This window comes from Mesoplodon bidens, assembly GCF_964165515.1.
Source record: "Mesoplodon bidens genome assembly, chromosome: 2".
In the NCBI taxonomy this organism is placed as follows: Eukaryota; Metazoa; Chordata; class Mammalia; order Artiodactyla; family Ziphiidae; genus Mesoplodon; species Mesoplodon bidens.
The window spans coordinates 108036841-108042840 of record NC_138177.1 but is presented as its reverse complement, the minus strand read 5'-3'; positions in this window follow the sequence as shown (position 1 = coordinate 108042840).

Genomic DNA, 6000 nt, shown 5'->3' with positions numbered 1-6000 from the left:
CACAGCGTCTAAAATGCTTCAGAAATGTTTAGCAGATTGCTTTATAGCAGGATAACACAGTTTGAACCATAGTTTCCTGAATACATCTTGCTGAGAGCTTATCTCATTCAAATGATGAAAGCAGCTGAAGCATGGTATTTGAATCATCGACATTTTGTTCTAATAAAGAGAACTTTAGGAATCTCTAGTTGTGATAGGCAACAGAGTAAAGCAATTGAAATGTGGATGTTATATTTTACACCATTCAAACTGCTTGTGTATGTGTGTGTGGTGATAAGATACTTTAAAAATAAAATTTCATTCGGCGAGAAGCTTACAGTTAAACGGTAAAAGCCATACACAGATCATGTGAATTGCCAGCATGTAAAAATAAATATGCAAATGACGGCAATACATACTCTTTTCCAAAATAGCATCTTTAATAGGAAACCCTTCATAAGAATCCTTATAAAGTGACATATTTTAAAGTCATTTTTATAATTCATAAGTACTTATAACTAGTAGTTCTTATTTTTAATTAGAAAATACACATCTCTTCAGCCATACCTGACTAAACTATAGGTATGAACACGAAGAATGGGTACATATATACACTTCTATTATAAATTTTAAAAATTCTTATAGATCAAACAAGTTCTTATCAAGTACTTTCTACTCATAATGAGCTTTACATATACTAGATGCTGTGGCGATTACAGAAGTCTGATATATATTAATTTTTTTTTTCACTCAAGAAGCTTAAAATCTACTTGGGAAACATAAGAGTGAATATAACAGGGTCCTAAGATGTGTGGCTTACAGATATAACCCCAGCAACTTGTAGATGCTTCATAAATATTGTCAAATAAGTGAATGAATTATATACAAGCTAAACTTTGTTTTTAACTGATTAGAGAATGTAAATTAAATATTTCAGAAAAATTCTATCAATGGGAAGTTTGAGAAGACTTATCTAAATATCCAGCTTGAAATGTATGTTCCAATTATCTATTCCCATGAATATCTATTGCTCCCCCACCCCTAAAACAAACAATTTTATTATGCTCGCAAATTATAAATTCAGAAATTTGGGCGGGGCATAGCAGAGATCGTCTCTTCCCATAATGTTTATGGCCTGAAATAAGATGATTCTAACAGCTGGTGGCCTGAACAAATAGGGGCTGGAATAGCTGAGACAAGATTTGTTACCAAAATGATTTCTTCACTCACCTGTCTGGTGTCTCGGCTGAAATGATTTGAAGGCTGGGCTTAGCTGGGACTATTAACCAGAATACCTACATATAGCCTTTTGGTGAGGCTTTGGCTTCTCACAGAATGGTGGCTGCGTTCTAAGAAAGCTCAGACTAAGAGGGAGTATTCTAAGAGAGCAAGTGTTTTAACATAGTAATACTTGCTATAAGTGTGAAAGAATATATGGGGCTTTTTTTAAACTGACACAATATATATTTACTCTAGTGACTGACTAAAGAATCTGATAGTTACAGATATGGAGCTTGCATTTTAAAGCCTGAGAAGTAGAACACTTTGCTGATTACAAAAAATCATTGACTAGAAAGTCTATGTGATGGATACTGTGAATTGTCCATCAAAATCCAACTTGTTCTTCTTGTTCATTAAAAGAGTTGTGGCTTGGCCCATGACTAGTTAGAGAGTACACTTCTCAGCCTCGTTTGGGGCTGTGTGGTCAAATGCTTACATTCTCAAGTGGAACGAAAGCAGAAATGATATGTGCTAATTTTGAGCCTGGGCCTTAAAACACAGGACATATCATCCCTCATGCTCTCTTTTCCTTCCTGCAAGGTAGATTGTGGAGTTGCTTGACCCAGCTTCAACGATGCAGTTGAGAATAATACCATGGTGGATGGCAGAGAAGTAGAACAGAAAGCCCCTGAATCTCTGGATGGCCTCACAGTGCACAGCCAGTCTGATAACTTGGATTTCTTACCTTGTGCAGTCCCTGCGTGTGAGGGAGTAACAAATTTCAGTGTTCTTTAAACCACAGTCTTGTGTCTCTTTGTTAAAAGTTTAGCTTAACTCTAATTCAGAGAGTAGATGCACATTATTCAATAATAGCTGGAATGATGGTAGGGAAAGCCCCCTCCCTGGTGTTCACCTCCCAAGCCCTTTAAAATGTTTGGTATGACTGATACTACGTTCTCTGTATCCATTAATTTTTATTGGTATTTTGCAGTTGCAGAAGAGTTTTCCTCTAGAGGAAGTGCCAGTACTAAAACTGTCAGGATTTACACAAATTTTTTCATACTATATTCCTCTTTCATTTTGACAAGGACAGTCACATTTTTCATGTACCACAGCAATGTTTCACTTGAAAAGTCCAGAAGTTTGTAATTATTTTGGCACGGTAGTAGATCTTAAACTCTGGAAACACAGAAATCACATTCCCATATTCACATGCAGAGAAACTGTACTAATTCAGAATCATCAGAGGTAGGCTTATAGATTAGAACAGCACTTCTCAAAGGGGGTCTGCAAGGTTAAACCTATTTTCATAATATTAAGATGTAATGCACCTTTTTCACTTTTATTCTCCCACAGGCATAAGGTAGAGTTTTTCAGAGGCTAAGTTCATGGGATGAGGTCATCACTCTGATGGCTAATGAAATGTGAGCTTATATATTCTTGTGCTTTAAAAACTATTCAGTTTTAACTTCTAATACAGTAAACATTAGAAGATATAACCCACATAAACGAAAGCTCTTTAGAGTCTTTGATAATTTTTTTTGGTCAATAGAATTTTAATTTTTAATTATTAAAATGTATTATGGAATACTTTATACATTCCAAAAGAACAAAAAGTTAACAAAAATCTATATGTTAACCACCAGGTGGTTTGCTGATTGTAGAGTACATTTACTTAAATTATGTAATACATAAAACATCTACTTTTTTGCAACAGGCAAATGAATGCCTGCAGACTAAATTTTTTCTCCATTAATTTTTTTAAATTGAGGTATAGTTGATTTACCATGTTATATAAGTTTCAGGTTACAACACAGTGATTCACAATTTTTTAAGGTGGAATATATTCCACTTACAGATATTATAAAATATTGTCTATATTCCCTGTACTGTGCAATATATCCTTGTAGTTTATTTTATACATAGTAGTTTGTACCTTTTAATCCCCTGCCCCTATCTGGTCCCTCCCCCTTCCCTCTCCCCACTGTAACCACTAGTTTGTTCTCTACATCTGTGAGTCTGTTTCTTTTTTGTTATACTCACTAGTTTGGTTTATATTTTAGATTTCACATATAAGTGATATCATACAGTATTTGTCTTTATCTGTCTGACTTATTTCACTTAGCATAATACCCTCCGAGTTCATCCATGTTGTTGCAAGTGGCAAAATTTCGTTCTTTTTATGGCTGAGTAGTGTTCCACTGTGTGTGTGTGTGTGTGTGTGTGCGTGTGTGTACACACTACTTCTTCTTTATTCATTCACCTGTTGATGGACACTTAGGTTGCTTCCATATTAGGTTGCTATGAACATTGGGGTGCATATACCTTTTCAAATTAATGTTCATTTTCTTCAGATAGACACCCAGGAGTGGAATTGCTGGATCATATGGTAGTTCCATTTTTAGTTTTCTGAGGGACCTCCATACTGTTGTCCATAGTGGCTGCACCAATTTACATTCCCACCAACAGTGCACAAGGGTTCCCTTTTCTCCACAACCCTGCCAATATTTGTTATTTGTGGTCTTCAATAATTCTTAAGAGTATGAAGGGATCCTGAGTGTTAGAACAAAAAGTTTAACCTCTCAATGGTGGTTAAAACATTTGTTTTCCATTACTTCAAATACATAAAATTCAAAATGTTACCATTCATTTGATGTCATGTACCAAGCTAGGAAAATGGTATTTTCTGGTATCCTTTTCAGGAGGACATTGCATATTTGGGGGAGAAATTTCCAAACAATCTTATTTGGAATAACAGTTGAGAATCAGAAGGACCATGAGTATGGTCAAACTCTAAAAGCCTTGGAGAGGAGCAGGATTTGCTTGTTAATCTGTTGAGGGTGGAAAAAGAGAGGTAGACCCAGCGTCAGGGGGAAAGTCATCATATCCTATAGTGCGACCCCTCTTAAATCTTTGGTACGAAGTTAATGAATTAATAAATGCTCGAGAACAGCTTGTATTGGGGATAACTGGTCATGGGTTGAGCTTTAGGTCCATGTCAATATAGGCAGAAACAAGGGCCACAGACAGTAGGGAGTGGTTTTGGGGGTGTTTGTGGAGGGACAGAGAAGGAGGAAAGCGTGTGTAAATAACATGTCAGAGTCCCCAAAACTGGATTGGGAGAAACAGAGTCTCTTGACTTTAGAGGCTATGAAACTGGGCATTCACGGTAAGCTTACCTAGCAGACAGTTATCCTAAAATATTTCTGTAATACATACATAAACACACCTACACACATAATATCTATGCATAAGAGAACTATACTAGGCCCTATAGACACATGGACACTCTTTAGGTGGGCTTAAGTCTAGCAGGAGAAAAATATTGTATACAATGACTTGACAAAGAAGAAATTTAAGTGCCCAAATAGATGTATCAACAAAGTGCTGTGGGGAGGTTCATATTAGGTTTAATATATACTTGTTTATAATTTGTATATTTGCTGGTGTCAGAATCTTTGGGGAATAATAAGTAGACTGGATAGAAAATGAGTCATTGAAAGAGGAGACAGCAGTAGTTAACTTGTGTTGCTTGTCCTACCCACTTCTACCCTATAGCCAGAATGATGGTGTCATTCGTTCTCTGATGGTTCTCACCTTGGCTTGATGTCTTAATGTCTGCTTTAGAGTGTGTGTGTGGGGGGGGGGCACACACACACAGTAGCTTAAGCAAAAAGAAAGACTTATTAGGGGAACACAGGAAACCCCCAAAACATGAGAATAGAGTAGCTGAACTTCCCAGAAGACTGGAGCAAGCAAATAGTAAGACACTGGGAACCAATTCGCTTACATTTCTTCCACTGTCCTGGTGCCACAAAGTCTCTCACCTCTGCTTCTCTTTCCACATCACCAGATCCTCCTGTCTTTTAAATCTCTTGGCTTCTCTCCATTTCCAATGCCATGACCCCAGTCTAAACTACTATTCATTATTTAATCCTAATTTTTCTCCCCCAGCCTACTCTTGCCCATTTCTAATCTTGTTGTCACCATAGCCAGAGTGATTTGTTAAAAAATGGAAAATTTATTCAATGGTTTTCCATTGCTCCTAGGATAAACATCAAAATCTTAAACATGGTGTGGAACTGGATTACTATTCACCTACATTCAGTGCCCATCGTTGTGGTGTCCCTCTCTGTAGGAGGATTATACAACCCTGCCCCTTGTTGCTTTCAGGCACAGCAAAAGTTTGGCTGATGAAATGTGAAAGAAATATGAGCAAGCACTTTAAGAAACAGTGGGTGATTTACCACTTTTCTTTTCCTTCTGACATGACAATGGCAATATTCCAGATAAAGCCTGCACTGTTAGACTGAGTCCAGAGTGAAGATGACATGGAGCAGAAACTTGGTGGCCATGTAGCATGAAAAATAAATAAACCTTATTGTTGGCCACTGAGAATTTTTGGAATCATTTGTTATTCAGCATAACCTAGCCCATCCTAACTGATAAACATGGTCTATAAGCTCCTGCTTATTGCTCTGTTTCTTTGCTATAGTCCCACTGGCCTTTCAGTACTTAAATAAGATGCTCCTTCCCATTCTAGAACATTTATCTAAGTTATTCTTTCTCCTTGGAAAGTTCTTTACACCTTTTTTGTCCAGTTAACATTTACTCACCAGTGAGATCTCAGCATAAGTGTGAAGTACTTAGGAAAGATTGCCTGACCTTTGTTCAAAGTACCCTGAATTCACCTTCTTTGTCATTATGTCTCTTTAACTAACTATAAGCCCCATCAAGACAAAGACCAGTTATGCCTCAATAACCATTATATTCCCAGTGACAGGAAGGAAGAACTTCTTT